General features: G+C 36.5%; 1 protein-coding gene across 6 annotated transcripts in view; it reads left to right on the top strand.

The window, feature by feature from the left end:
- The window catches only part of EPHA6 (EPH receptor A6), a 380709-nt gene that overhangs the window by 56440 nt on the left and 307889 nt on the right, over nt 1-16380 (top strand). The window lies entirely within an intron of this gene.

The following is a 16380-nucleotide window of genomic DNA, read 5'->3' as shown; positions in this document are numbered from 1 at the left end:
TCAAGATAAAATCATTGTGGCATCCTTCCCACTTGGCTTATGGTTGACCATCTTTAATTTGAGTTGCAGGCAAATCGATCTGTCTTGTTTACTCCAGAAAAAAATGCATCAGAAGAGAGAAAACAAGGTGTTGTATGACTGTAGGCAGCAGTATCTGAACAGAGATATCCACATTAAATATTTCCTAACATACTCTGTTGCCTCAGAGATGAAAATCATACACCACTTGGCTGGAGTTATTTGGTAATAAATATAACAAAGCCATGAAGTAGTTCTGAATTCATGACGTGGACCTGCATTAATTTTCTTATTCGCCAGTGTAGGAAGGAGTATTGAATTCACTGCACTTAGAAATACAATTTTTGTTGGTAAAGGGAGGGATGTAGATGTTGGGAAGTGAATTACTTTCATGCAGGGAAATAATATTTTGCCTTAGACTAAGAGAATCAATAACTCAACAATCCTTCTTTGCTATTCAGAAAGGCAAAGCTTACTGTTAGTCACTGAGTTATTGTACCTTTAGAACTTCAGGCATTTTCTCAGAACTCAGATGTCATTTGTTAAATGTACTGGCCAGGATTTCTGATGCAGGCAGAGATGCAAAGTATATTAAAGTCTTAAGGAGCTGGTGTAGAAGGAGGAGCCTGTGGTCTTTCAAAAGTGTTCAATCCAAGTCTTCTCAAAATTCTCTTAGGAATCTCTCAATTTTTCTTTTTCAGAATTGAAAATGAAAACTATAAATACTTGAAATGTTCAATAACCTACACTGACCCTGTGTCTAGAACCTGCAAGCACAGTGATCTTCCATACACCCAATACAAACCTAATTACTGAGTACTTTTTTTCCAAGAATTAACAGACATGCAGTGGAACTTACTAATGTATAATTTAGACCAGTTAGCACACAATGTGTGTGAAATAATGAATGGACTTTTCTTATTCATACTGTGATGATATACATTTCCCTGGTGCTCATCCTGTCATTAATTCCAAAACTCCATGCTAGGAAATGAATTTTAATTATACAATAACTTTTAAGATAGCAGTCGTCTTATTGGCATCCTAGCTTTTCTTTCTCTCTTATCTTTCCTCTATTTAAAAAAAAAAAAAAAAAAAAAAAAAAGAGAAAATTCTATAACACAATATATTTTATCTAAATATTTATATATTATGCTTAGACAAAACTTGCTATTTTATTTCTCTGCTTACTTATTCCATCTATTCATCTTATTAGTAAAATATTAAATAATAAATCTTTGCTGACATACTTAGTTTACTTAGTTTCATTGTTTTGCTGTTATTCCCATGGACTTTCATTTCAAATAATTATCAAAACTGTTTAACATGAGTGAATCTTGTCCTATTGCACTAGCTAAATAGTATCCTTTGGGTAACATATCATAGCTTCTTCCAGCTTTAAAGGTAAATTTAAAGGTTGATTTGCTTTCTGTGTCATCTTGGTAAAGGAAGCAAGGAGAGGGGCCTTAGCCTGGAGTTGCAGACACCAGGATATTGCATAATCCTTATGGGAGAGGGTGTCCAAGTGCTCCCATTTAACAAATCCTGTGGCCTTATGATCCACGGGTGGCCCTACAGACACAGATTCTGGAAATCACTGCTTTAAAGGCAGATTGCTGCCACAAGTATTTGTTAGCTGTGTTCCCAGAATAAGCTTTGCTTTCAAAGCCTTGAGCTGTCAGGCACACTGAGATCATTATTAGGTCCACAATTTCTTTGTTGCATCCAAAGCTTTGCCTTTCTGGTGCCTTTGCTAATGAAGGGTATAATTTTTTTTGTGCCCTTGGCCTCTCACTGCCTGTTTATTTGTGCTTTCCCAGTAAGGAAGCAGGAGTTGCCTGCTGACTTCAAGAAAATCCTTCACAAGAAGGTTCAATGTGGCTATTTTAACCTGCTCCAGTTGTTCTTACTTACTGTCTTAAGTAATTAAGAAACTTAATGTTGGGTGTAATCTGGGTACTACTGCCAGTGAGCCCTGATAATTCCTTATTTTATAAGAAAATATTGGAAATACAGAACTTCTTACCAAGTCACTCTGTAAGCACCAAGATGAGCTTTGCTTCCTGTCACAAGTCCAGTGTGCACTTTTCCTGTCCGATGAGCTTGAGCTCTATACCCTTGCTCATGTATTTTCCAAACCTCATTTCTGTCCTTGTTTTGTGTTTGAGTCTCCCTGTTTGGAGAGTAGCTTGTTACCATGACACCTTAATTTGGACTTTCTAATTGGATCTGTAGTGATTTGCTAATGTTAATACTTCAGGTATCAACAGGCACATACTTCAAGGGGAGTATTAGGTTATTACTGGAGGCAAGATTTTCCAGAACTGTGGAATTATGAATGTACAGAAGAATAATTGTTTTGAATTTGTAGCTTGCATTATTTGTCCAATTCTGTAGCTCATGTGAGACCTGTAAGCCTTCCAACTTGGTTAGTGAAAGAAACTGTACTGATTTTGTCAGGATTTCAACAAACTCCATTTAGCACCATGGCAGTTGTACTGCTGTGAGGAGACAAACCACATAGAAAGAGAAGGGGCTCATTTCCCCTGTCAAAAGTACAACGGCCTTGTAGATCTAAAGTTCCTACGTGTCTCCTGAAAGCTGAGACTCATAGGGGAGTAATGCAGGTTTTTAGAGTCAGTGCACAGCTGCAGTGATACCACCCCACTTTATGGGTCTGATTTGCTGATGAGCTGCAGCTGCGGGACCCTATCAGGGTCATTGCTTGCAGCTGCCCCTGCTGTAAAAACAGAAGTGAGGGAGCAAAGGAGATTTAAGATGTGTGCTGAGTTCAGGGAATTTTTTGTCTACTGAGAGATGCATTTAGAACATAGTTTTTATAAGAGGAGAAGTTGAGCTTTCATTCTTGGGGAATTTCTTCAGTGCAGGTAAGTCCAATGATTGTTGTTTAGAGAGTGTTGTGTTTGCAGGTATCTTTCTCCTAGGCTGTGCTCTGTGTTTTAACTTTTCTCTGTGTGTAGGTAGCTCCCCAACCCAGTTTTCAATATGCTTCTATGAATTTTAATCTGAGTTTAGTTACATGACCCACTTGTGAGTCACATAAGCATTTTGCTGGTAAGCCTGGCTGAAGGTCAGGTGCCTTCAGAAGTTATGTGTTTTTATATCCTGTGAAGATCTATCAGCATCTAAACCTTCCTGTCCCACTTTTTTTATTAAGGCTGTAGTAGTGGCTGTGTACTGCAGTTCAGTAGATCAGTCTGGATCCATCCTGAATAAATGCCTAGTAGAGTTCAGTCCTTGCTTCATAGAGTTTACAATCTAGTTCTGGCATAATTCTCCTATCCTACCTCCACAGATAAGATTTTTTTTTTTTTCTCAGTCACTTAGTGACTGGGAATTTAGAAAGCCCTTTTTTGATGTGAAAGGCTGAATTCCTGAAGCAATTGCTTTGACAGAAGACTGTGTGAAGTTCAGGTAGGAGTGGCTGATCTATTGTGTGTGAATACAAGTAGGCATTACCTCTGTTGTCAAAGCTCCTGAAATGATGTGAATGTCCCTATTTAATTAGTGCTGTCATATTATTTTGCCTGTTAAATCTGTTTTTCTTAGCTAGATAGTTTGCTTTAGCTATTGTCAAAAGGTTTTTAGCTGGTGTAGAAAATTCAGCCCTGAATTCAGTCAAACCACACTGTTCTACTTAGTTCTTGGAGTTTGAAGTTTCCTTGTGCAATTTAGCAATGCCCTTCTGCCAAAACGTGCTGGTAGATTTTAATCTACCAAAAAAGCTTTATAAAAGCACCTCTATAAATCTCTCCTGCCCCTCAAAAAATTTCCCTCAACTCCCTCCTGCCAAACCATGCTGGTAGATTTTAATTTACAAAAAAGGTTTTGTAAAAGTACCTCTGTACACATCTCCTACCCCTCAAAAAATTTCCTCCAGATGCCCATTTCTCTGTTATGAATGAGCACTTTCCAGCAAGGCGTTATTAAAATATTTTCTGTACAGGGTTAATTGAGGAAAGGTGTTAGCCTGTTTTGAGAGAAAGAAGGGGTAGAAATGCCGAGTTTTGCATTTGGAAGACCTGAGGTGGGCGGACTGAGGTGCACCCAGAGGTGTAGGATTGGGTATCACAATGAAAAATCAGTTTTTATGCTTTTAATTCTTTATTTGTGAAGCCAAAGGTTCATGAAATTGTCTTCATCAGAGCACTCCATGGAGGTTCTTTTGTTTTCTGGAAACTGTCTGAACTTCAGAATACTTGTAAAATTTTGATATGCCATAGTAGTTTTGCAAATCTCATCACAAGCCATGTTCCCACCATCCTGAAGAAACCCAGTTGGGGAAATGGGGAAAATCCATCTTGGTTTGTAAACAGTATTTCAGCAAGATGATTCTTTGCAAAGAAGTAATAGATTTCTATAGCAGTGGTAACTGCTGAATGTTTTCTTTGTGATTTACTGACTAAAAATCTCTAACAGGGTGGAGATAGTTATTTATCTTGGTGGCAACTGAAAAATAATTTGTATAAATTAATATAAAAATTTTTGTGCATTATAACACTTGGATAGCTGAAGTAAAAAGTACTATGTGGATAATTGGCAGAAAATAATGCAGGTGATCTAAATCACACTCCAGTCCTGTAGTGTGTGAGTAAGAGATGTTTAAGAATTAGAATTTAAAACCAATGGGAAATTTGAGTAGTTGAGCTACCTAGCATATTAAAATTTTATAAAAGATGAAAAGACTGAGCAGTGAGTATTTTCACATAATTAAAGGTTTCCAAAAAATGTAGAAAAAACTCTTTGCATTTATGTGTTTTAAATATTTAAGTATTTCTGCATAGTAATATAATTTTCCATGGTTGAAACAGTGTTTTCAAATTAAAATTATTCTTCATGTTCTTCTAATTAGTTTTTTTTTCAGAATAAACCTAAATAAGCAGGTTTGAATTGAATAATATTTTCTGAAAGTAACTTTTTTTGGTTAAGAATTTTTTTGTCCTGTTTCTAACCTTATTTTAACACATACAGTGCCAGTAGCTTATTCTGCTAATGGGTCAATAATTATGGGGCAAGTTTCTGAAGGAAACTGGACACCAAAAATAAAAAAAAACTGAAATAAAACACTTCTCCTTACACAGTTGTAGGGAAAAATTACATCAGAGTTATCTGTCTTTGCCTGTCCCTCAACTTTTCTTACAGTTCAAGTAGGGATCTTGTGTTCTTAGAAATCTAATTTGGTTTTTATGTCCCTAGGGATGACTTCTAAGTGTTATAATGACATACAGCACAATGAATAATACTCAAGGTTTTTTTTATATCAGCACTTTTTTAAATGTGAGTAGCCATTTATTATTTTATTTAGTACACATGTATAAGAGTTTGGGAAACTTTCTGAAGGTTAAAGCAAAACCCTGAAGAAGTTGGGTGAGGCACACACCCTCCAAAACTCTTAAGTTTTGAAGACTGCCAGTGTTCAAGGGGACTCTGTAGTCACTACTGTGAGTTATTTACTCTTTAACACCATTGGGTTCTCAATAATACTGTTAATAGATATTCCAAATTACTTGGCTCTGGGATGCACTGCCAGAATAATCAGAAAAGACTGGTTTTGTTGGTAAAATAGGCAACAGTTTATGAATCCCCTTAAGGATTTCTTGAAGGAGTTATCTTTCATCTGCTTGCTGCTCTGGAATTTCACATTTGGTCTATGTTTATATGTTAACAAGTCCAATCTAAAAAGCACACTTCGGGGCAAATTTTTGTGCTATTGAAGTTATGACAAAATTTGCATTTACTGTCTTGGTGTGAGGGTGTGTTATTTCATCTAGCATTTTAGCGAGCTGTATCCTATTACAGAAATATAAATTGTATTTCAAATAAACATCAACAGATGGATTTAATACCAGACTAATAAGAGAATAAGTAACTTCCTAGATATTTCTGACAGTGAAAATTGGCTCAGCATTGAGTTGAAAACTTTCTAGTCAGTACTTTACTTTTTTTTTTGCTGACAAACATACACTCAGTATTGGTACTGTGACTCAATCCCTGTGAAGTTCAAAGTGCTTAGTATTTTATTTTCAACCCAAATGTGCTGTCTAGGATACTTTTCCACAGAGGGTTTTATGCTATTTTACTACAGAATTACAGTGCTAAGTCTTTCTGAGTATTAGCTTATTCCATATTTGACTTCAATATTTCTTAGATATTCTAAATATAACTCATTTAGAACTGGACCCCAGAAAGTAGTTAGTGTTAAAATTAGCTTATTGCATTTCTGTGTTTGCACTCGGGTGACTTGCAGAAGCTAAATATTCTCTGTCCAGCAGCTAAATACCAAGGCCATGTAAATGTTCCTGGTATGGATTTTGATGCTCTCTTATCACCTCTTGAAAAGTTTGTGTTGTCAGCTTCTCAAATCAATTTTTCATCTTCTAAACCTCATCAGCTACTCTGATAGTCAGAATTTCACCTCTACATTTGTTAATGATTGGGATGAGGATTTCTGTGGCAGCTGGTAGGCACGAGGCAGCAATTCCTGTTAGCAGTTGTCACCAATTTCAATGAGGGTTGCATGCTCTGGTGGCTGTGATTTCCCAAAATTCCAGCACTCAGTCTCTCTTGGGTTGTACCCCACCTCCATTGGGCTCCAAGCTGCAGTTTAATGTTCAAATCCATTACCTGCAGAACATCAGGCTGCCCCAAGACCCCTGTGTCAATCCTGCTACAGCTTTCTGTTGTATTAAAAAATTTAAACATGGAATACTTGAGCTGCCGTTTATGGATGAGCCATTTAGGGCTTATTGAGTTTAAGTTATAAAGGATTCATAGCTTAATAAATTTCCATTTGCCTTACACTTTACAGTATGACATAAAGACAAGCTTCGAAGATGTACTGAACTACTCAAATCAATTGGGATTAAATGCAACAGAGTGATTCATCGATTCACAATGTCGGTTTCTTACCACCTAATAAACTTTAATTTGCTTTTCTCTTGTTTTGTCTGCAAATGATCAATATTGAGAATATCAGGGCAGATGCAAGGCTTAGAAGATAGGTATTTCCTTGAGGGATTCAAACCTTTTTTTTTTTTTTTTGTAGTTTTCTTGCCATATTGTTCATTAGCCTTTTGATTTGGTACATCTCTTCAATGCCTATAATTAGCAGTTAAGTATGCATAATGACTTATAAAGATACCTGGAGAACTGTTAATCTCCTTTGGGAGACTGCTGGTGAAAACAAGTAATAAATTAGGGAAAAGGGGCCCAAAACAATATCAAAGTATCCTATATGTGCTAGGGACATTTATGAAGTACTGCGCTAGGGGTGAGATGTTGCTGCAAAGGGATGGCTCTTTTAGGACTTTGTCATTGGAGTTGTCCTCAAGGGGCTATTTGTAAAGAGACCAACTTCTTAAAAAGAAATGCTGAGATGGAAGATGATTGAGTATAAAAAAAGTTGAAGGATTTCATGTCTGTTCAGGTTGGTTGCATTTGTGTATTGCTTTAAACCTGCCTAGATTTCATTCTCAAGGTTTTTTTGGAGAGGAAAGGAATCTGTGGTCAAACTCTGGTGTTGTGTTACCACAAATACACCTCCTTCTTGTAATAAATGTTTTTCAGCTCCTTTGTATTTCTGTTAAACATATCTCTTTGGTTTATTAGGATAATATGTGGGCTGCAGCTTTCTGGTTGTCTCTAACATATGAATTGGCTTTCTGTGTTATTGTGTCCTATTATAACTTAGTTTCTCCCAAATGAGCCAACATGTACTTCTACATTTCTTGGGATTTTTATTATGGAGAAGTATTTTACTAATTTTGTCCATTGATGTTCAAAAGAGCTTTAAAAATCTAGTAGTAAGAAAAGAGTGGACTGTATTGTAGAGGAGAATGATCTTGAAGCACTTTTTTCAAACACTGGCCTTTCTTGTGTCTTGACTATAAACACTGATTTTAAAGATTTTACTGGAATTAAAATTAATGTAGAACTCTAAGACAGTACTTATTAACTATTTCTTAGATGTGTTGATTCTAAATCTGCAGATATCTCAGTAAAATTAAAAATAATTCTGTAGAAAGTTGGAATGTAAAGATACAAAAGACTGCATTACCATGTTGCTTCAGTACTAATTACACTTTAATTACTGTTGCTATTACACCCGTTTCAGGAAAAATCATTTTTAAAATAAAACTGCAGATTTATCAATATTCAGCAGTGTAATAACTTTACAGGAATGAAAAACCCAAGTTGAATATTTACCTCTTAAATGTGTGGCCTCTAAGGGAAGGCTTTTTGCCGTTGGATACTTTAATGTGAGCGTTTGAACTGTAGTTCTTAGGTAAAATAATGATAAAAAGTTACTTTGTCTTAAACTTTTTTGTGAAAAATTATAATCCAAAATGAAGTCTTAGCTAGGGAGTTTATTTTTTCCAAGATGCTGAAAAATTGAATTATTGCTAATAAAAGCCATGGGAAAGACTTCCTACTAAGGAGAGAAGAGTGCCACCTAAGATTGCTCTTGGATATACTTTCAATTACACTTCATTTGCTTCATGGTATTTGAGCTTTGAATTTTCTCATGATGGAATTTCAAAAAGAGAAGTAATCTTCCAACAGACATGATAAGTCTTTTTTTACCAGTATCCCTTGTTAATTACAATGCCTTGTTTTATTTTCTGTGCATGCCATGTTTTTACCACAGCTTTCAGTATGTTCTTATTTCTCCTAAACAGGGGAAATATTTGTATTTCCCCTGAAAAACTGCTACAGAAAGGGAGATTGAAATAAAATATAGGATTTTGCTATTCCTGTGTGATGTATCGAGGATCAACAGTGAGGCACTGGAAGTCAATTCCCTGGTGGATATGGCAAAGGGCAGAAGTGGCACTGCTTGACTTCTAGTGTGATTCTCCACTCCTCCCTGGTGAATTTAACTGGGTATTGATACAGGTTGTTAGGGATGTTACACAGCTGATGAGAGAAAATGAGTGGTTTTATTCTTGGTTATCACAAAACATCAGCTATGAATATGTATTTAATATTAACTACAGAGAGACAAGCAGGCTCTTTAGGTCCTGAAGAGGTAATGGCAGCATAGGAGATATCAGTAGATTAAATAGGCCTGGGGATGTTTATTGGAGTAACTTGCAGCTATTTTGGAGTGTCTTGGCCTCTGGAAGAGGATCACTGTGTGCACACTGCATATTAAAAAGGGCCTGTGGAAAGGTTTGAATTTTAACACTGAAAACTGTGCCTGGTAGATACCTGGGGAGTTGTCCAGATCACAGAATATCTGGAGCTGAGGGGGGGGTAACAAGGATGATGAGTCCAGCTCCTGGCCCTGCACAGGACACCCCAGGAATCACACCCTGTGCCTGAGGGCATGGTCCAACCACTGCTTGAACTCTGCCAGGCTGGTGCAAAATGTGCAAGGGACCATTCCCTATGGAACAGTACAATAAAACATTGTTTGAAACTATTAATAGACAATAATGGCTCCATCATATACCAGTGCCTGGCCTTTTTCCTGGACACTTCATTTTCCCGTTTACTGGCTTTCTTGGGTGTAGAAATGATGAACTGATTTTTAAGCTGAATTGAAGAAGCTGATTGTATTTCTAATTGATCAGGGGAAATTTTGCTGTCCTGGAAAATCCATGAATCAGGTTAGACAATTAGTAGCCCAGCTGAAAGGCACCAGGAAAAGGGGCTGAAGCAATGATGTGTAAGGAGCAGCCGGGGACTGGAGTGGGGCTTGTTCAGCTCCTCTCTGCCGGGAAAGGAAAAGCTCAGGGGACCCGGTTGCAACAGGAAAGTGACCATGGGCCTGTGACAGTGGAATTTTAATTGCACAGCAGTTTTTCACTGTCAAACTCTAAATCAGGTGTCAGTGGGAGTTAGTTGGATGCCCATCCCCAGGGACGAACTGAGAGAGGCTCCAGGCATCTTCTGTCTTTGCTGTATATTTGCTTTTATATTTGCTGGGTAGATAAGGTGGTAGTAGGCAACTTCCAGATGTTCCTTTTTTTTCCTTTTTTTTTTTTTTTCCTCCTCCCCTTCTTTCTGTCTCCACATAGCCACTGCTTTTCTGCATCATGGTGAACTTCCTAAAAAAGTAGCAAAACTGTTGCTCAGTATACTGTGCTAGGTTGTAGAGAGGGGATAACTATTATGTTAAAAAGTACTGCTTACTGTGATAAATGAACTGCTTGAGACTTGCTGAACTCATGCTGAGTAAGGCCTTTCAGGCAAGCAAAAGAGACACTTTTCATCTGTAAAGCTAGATATTGTTAAATATATTTCATTCTGGACTGTAGACTCGCATGTGTGCAAAGCTGGACCCCAGTGTATTAGACTGAAAATTAAGGGGGAGCATGTTCTGCAACCTTCTTGTTTTTCAGTGCTAACTCTGGGTTTTTGAGTAACAAGATGATAGCAGCTCAATCTTAGAATAAGGTGCTTCTGTAGCTTTGACAGTGTTTTATGAGCTGTTTGCTTGTAGTTGTGGTTATTTTAGTGCAAAGAAATCAATCACAAGGCATTGCTGATTGCACCGTTTAAAAACTTCATTGCATTTATAAAGTACAGCTTGAAATACCTTCTGTCATTAATACTGAAATAAATTAGCTAGCTAAAATGAGATTTCTCTGAACCCCTATCAGCTGTAGTGTGTACCAAATGTTTTTTTTTTTGGGGGGGAGTGTGTTTACTCAAGTATTTGACCATACAGATTTTCAGTGTCAAAAGAACAGAAGGGATTTGTTTGGTTCTTTCTTTTTTTACTTGTTTTGAGTAGGTTTGCTTTTAAACTATAAGCTTCACTCTTCTGTTTTATCATCAACATGTTTACTTTTAAAATGTTACCAGAATAAACCATCATTTAGTCCTAAACAGTAACTCTATTGCATAACTCCTTAGCAAATAACATAAACTCCTAAAAAGCACTGGGATGTTTTCGGGGGTTTTTTTGTGGGAGATATCCATATGATTTCAGCAGACATGTAACATAACAAATATTTGGATTAAAAATGTATTTCACACCTTCTTCCCTATCCCAGATTACTTGCACTGTAAACTCCTATTATGGTTTGCAATATTTTTGTTGGATATTATTCTTTCTATGCAGATAAATCACAATTGACTGGTAATGGTAATGAAAACCCTTGAAGTAGGATTTCAATAACTAAAAGGAAGTGGTTCTAGATTTATTTCCTGAGGGCTTCCCTTCTGCATTTGCCTGTACTGGGGAATAAGAAATGCAAATTATGGATTTCTGTAACCATTTTACAATTTGACTGTCATTGCTAAAGACATATTTTGGTTTTCATTACTTACAAAATTTCCATAATTGGAGGAAGTAATTCTAGAATCAGTAGCTCTCTGTTAGCAGCAGCAGCTGAAGATGATTACTGGGGAGTAGAGAGATGTGAAATGGAGCAGGGAAATTCAAACAGCCATTGAGAAATTCTATTTGTGGCTCATCTTTTCTTCTATATTCTGTTCAGGAACATTTATTTTAAATAAAGGAGCGGTAAAAACATTTTGTCATTCTGTGGAGCTATGGTTGATGCCTTACTTGGTAATATAAATCCTACACTAAATGTAGCTTGAAAGTCCTATTTGTGTTTTGCCACTGGAAAGTACCTTTTGAATGGACTAGAAATAAATAAGTAGCTGACATCTGAAGGTATTTTTGTTTAAAATGAACAGTAAGGAACAAATATACTTACTCCTGAAATTGTAGACTATTTTACTTGTGGAGGGATGCAGGAGGTAAGAGACAGGCTATGGCCAGCAATTTAAATCAAATTTTTATATTTTAATATATTCTTGAAGAGTAAGCCACAGTGGTGAACTGCATCACTACAAAACATGAAAAAACACTTTTTTTTAAAATTCTTATTAAAGTTATTATCTTTATCATGACTATGTATGAATCATGAATCTGGAAGCTGGGCATGAGCTGCCCACACTGCTTTTGTTAAAGTTTTAGTCAAAGAACTAATAAAAGAGTAGTTTTTAGTGAAAGCTTTGTGACTGAAGACAGAGTTGTGGGACAAGCACCCCTTGATGAACACTGAGAAACTATTGCTCCGTGAAAAAAAATTTGGGTTTGTTTTCTGGTTTTCCACTTGAGTGGTAGAAAAATCAATGAGGCTGTCTGTATTTTATCTGCTTGGTTTGTTACAGCCAGTCCCAAAGCTACTTTGAATAGGGGTTTTCTTTTTAATTTAGAGCAAAACTTACAAATACTGAAAAATAATTTGGCCTCATATTGTCAAAGGCAGCAAGAGTTTGGTTTGCAGAGGAACTTGAGATGTCTCTGCTTGAGCAAATTCTGCTCAAGTTTTGAGTTGAACTTCACCACCCTTTTGAGATCTTCACTTGAATCTTCTGAAAATCTCTCTGAAAGTATGAATATTATCCCAAATCAATATGAGACTTTAGAACACTGCTGTTATTGTGTGCGTTTTGATAATTTTATGCACAAATGCATATTTTGATATGCCCTTGAAAGTAATGGCTTATTTAAATCACGTGCTGTACATTTTCATGCTGACTGCTGTCACAGCAGTTCCCTCAGCATCACATCAATTTCAGAATGTACTAAACTTCATCTGCTTTTCTTGCCCAGTTTATTTAGCTTGTGTATGTGTAGAATTTAATTATAAAACTGGAATATGAGAAAAAAAGCTTTGATAGTACTATCAAATTTTAATAATAAAGTATCTTAAATATTTGATCATCTGTGTTGCATAACTTGCTGCATGAAGAAAGTCATTAATGCCTGGGTGTGAATGCGGATGAAACACACAGTTCTGTAAAAGGCTTTATTAATCACTAAGACTCATTCCAAATTAATTGGATTGTTAGATCACACCATAGTAGCCAGCTCTACTAAGGAGCCTTATCTTTGTGGCTGTGAGAAATGCAGAATTCTTCACCACGGTTAATAAAATAGGATCCCCATTATGAATCAGAAATTAATTAACATGAGAAAAGTCTGATAAATTTGGAAGGAAGTCTCCTTTTCTTCCAAAGATAAAGGGAGAACAGACTTCCAGAAAGAAATGGCAAACTGAGAATGGTGTTGCCTTTGAGACTGTAGGGTGTTTTTCTTTGAGGGGAGGTGCATGCACACTATTACATGAAGACAGACACCCATAAGTGCAGAAGGCTATGTCTGTCTGTAGTGATTAAACTTAAGTACAGAATTCAGCACAATTCACATCTTCTGATTCTCAGATGTGCTGTCTGTTTTTGTGATATCTATGCTTAAGAAAAACTGAACTCTAGTAGGTATCTGTTAGCCTGATGTGCCTAAATATTGTAAGATTCCTTTGTAAAACACCCCTAACTCTGCATTGCTTGGGTTTTGCTGGATTTCCTGTTACTCTTGTATTTGTTTTCTGTCTTTGTGTAGTGGTTTTGAATTTCTGTTACTTGAAACCCTCACATTTGAAGACTCCATCTTTCACAGTTTTTACGAAACTTGAGCAAGTTATTTTTTCAGTAGTAATGAAAAAGTTTAAACTGCAAGAATGGTATAAGAACTAGTATTTATTTTTGTTTCTTGGATTTTAAACATTTCTTAAACCTAGTAATCATGTTCTTTATAGGTTGCAGTGCAGAGGATCCCATAACTTTGAACTGGGGGAAAATGTAGGTGAAAATCCAGATAGATTCTGTGGGTGATGAACACTAAAGAAAATTTCTGTGAATTCACTTTTGAGAGACATATTCCTTTTCATCTAAGGAATAGCTACAGGTATGCACTGGCAGGCTGTGGCTCAGGCAAATCCATTATAAATAAGAGTGGTAAATAATGATTTTTAACAGTGAGATGATTTTTTTCTCTCAGTATATTTTACATATGAATAAAGCATTTTTACTAAAAGACTGAACTTAAAAATATAACTTTTAAATAAAAGTACGTTTGCCTTTTTCCCAGTCTGCATCAGAATACTGATGGCTCTGTTTAGTTTCATTATGCAGAATATCAATTGCAGTTTTCTTACACCGTCAGAATTTAAATTACCAGAGGTCTGCAAGATTAGTCCTGCCTGGTGTGCTGAAGTTCAGTGTGCTCTATTTAGGTGGCCTGCCTTAAATTTACATTTTTATAGGCACACTTCTATTATGGAAAGTAAGTAATGTTAATTTCTAAGGAGGGGAAAAAAAAGTAATCTTGTAATAAAATCTGTGATTGAGCTTGTGAAGCTCAGGGTGGAAGGATGTGCAGCCACAGGCCCCACAAAACAGAGCTGCAATGCTCTCATCACTAACCTTCCTCCTCACCTTCACAGATGGAGCTCAGCAAGTTAAAAACCCCCAAACTTTATTACCCGTGCCCAGCAGAGTAAAGGTTGTTTTTCTTTCTCTGGCTGTATTAATGATTTTCAGCTGACTGCATTTTAATTAAAAACACCAGGTAGCCTCTCCTGGCTCAGCACAGGGCAGTGCTGGATTTCAGCATCTGCGGGTTCTACCTGTGCATGTCTGCAGCCATAGTGAGGGCCCTTTGTACTTCATTCTTTACTTGTTTTTTGGGTTTGTTTTGTTTGTTAGTTTGTTTTAATGGGGATAATGTCAGACACCACTGGGAGGCTCTGATAGACATTAATTTTGGAGCTTTTTGAGAACTGAGGATGGAAAATGGGCAAGAATTTGTTGCTGAAACAAGTTCTGTGTTTAATCCTTGGAATTCAGAAATTCTTGTTCAATTCTTTGTTCATGCAAAATGTGCTTGTTTAGACAATTGCATGCCAGCTATTTTCACCCTTATCAATAGTGAAATGCTACAGGAAATGCTATTCATCATTTAATGTAGCTGTTCTTAATTTTGTGTGCATGGAGATGTCTAGAAACTTCATGCTCTGATGCCCATGCCCAGAATGTTAAGGCCATGGCTGCATGGTGCAAAACATGGTACAAGAGAGGGAAGGCAAAAGCAGCACTTAAACAAATCTCAAAATATTAATTATTTCTAGTTACACTACATGCTTTTTAAGCCACCTCTGGCCAAGAACTTGGATATGAGGATAATAGAAAACAAAAATATGATTGTGTTCTCTTTTGTACAGAAGAATAAGGACCAAATGCATCAGACTTTCTTTCCTTCGCACTATGCCTGCCAAACAACTCTGAATTAGACCATCCATTTTTGGTTGCATTTGCTGTTTTATAAAGAGGTTTTTTTTTTTTTCCTCTGGAAATATACATGGGAATACCATGACAATACATTGAGGATAAGATGTTCCTGGGACAGTCGTTCACTGCTATTCATCTTTGCTTTAGCAGATAGATGAGGGCAGAACTGGGAAAACTTGAGATTCAGCTATGTATGCATCTGTTTTTCCCATTCAGCCAAATCAAGGTGCTTGTTTTCCCTGTTTCCTTTCTTTTTCCTCCCCTCATGTGTCTCTCTTGTTTTCCTCTCAATCTTTACTGTGTTTTCAGGTTGTAATTTTGGTTTGGCAGGGAAACCTGGGAAAAATTTATGAAGATTACAGCTTGGGAGTATTCTGGATTAGTGGCCCTACCCAGTTCTTAAATTTCTAAATGACTCTCTCAATGGTCACTGTTAGCAATAGGATGTTGAAGTAGCTGGGGCTTTTCACTGTTTCTGCCTTTTCTCCACCCTCCAATCCCCCAGTTATTTTGCTCTTTCTTCTATAATTATATGAAGAATATACTTAGATTTTAATAAACCTCTCAAAGATTAAAATGCTGTTGTGTATTTTGCATTTGGTATAAAGAAACTTTAATGGCATAAATGCTCTTATGAAAAAGGTTAAAAATGGGTGAGCTGCCTAGATTTATATTTTTATTGCTGCTGTGATTTTCTTAGGATTTTATTTGCACTGAAGCCTGCCTTATCAATATTACCTGAGGTTACTGGAGCCTTTTGTTTCTTTTAGGGATAACTACCATTTTAAAATAAAATGTTGCAAGTAAGAAAAACTTGATGTTAAAAGCTAAAAGAGCAGGCCCAAGGGTCTCAGTTTATATTAAATATTGCATGCAGTACTATCGATTTGTGACACTAAAGGGTAGTTGTTGGTGTTCTGGTACAGCTTTCCAGCAAAACAGCAAGTTTAAAGGCCAAATATTCTTTAGGAAAATAAAATTGCAGGAAAAAGCAGGAATCTGTACAGTTTCTAACATAACTTTATTTGACAGCATCATTAAAATAGCATAACTTTACATAGATGCATCACTTGTTTCTAAGTACCTGCTCATTTCAGAAAGGGAAGTCCTGTCAACAGAAAAAGCCCACAAGAAGGAGTTTTTGCACATCAGAGCTTGTAAGATTACTTTCTAGATGACCTGCTGAAATCTAAATGATGTTTTGTAACGGTGTGGAATAAAAAAGCATGAGTAAAGGCAAAAGCA

This window comes from Taeniopygia guttata, chromosome 1 (genome assembly GCF_048771995.1).
Source record: "Taeniopygia guttata chromosome 1, bTaeGut7.mat, whole genome shotgun sequence".
Lineage (NCBI taxonomy): Eukaryota > Metazoa > Chordata > Aves > Passeriformes > Estrildidae > Taeniopygia > Taeniopygia guttata.
Note: the sequence above shows the minus strand (reverse complement) of the source record. Positions and strands in the feature narration are given on the sequence as shown.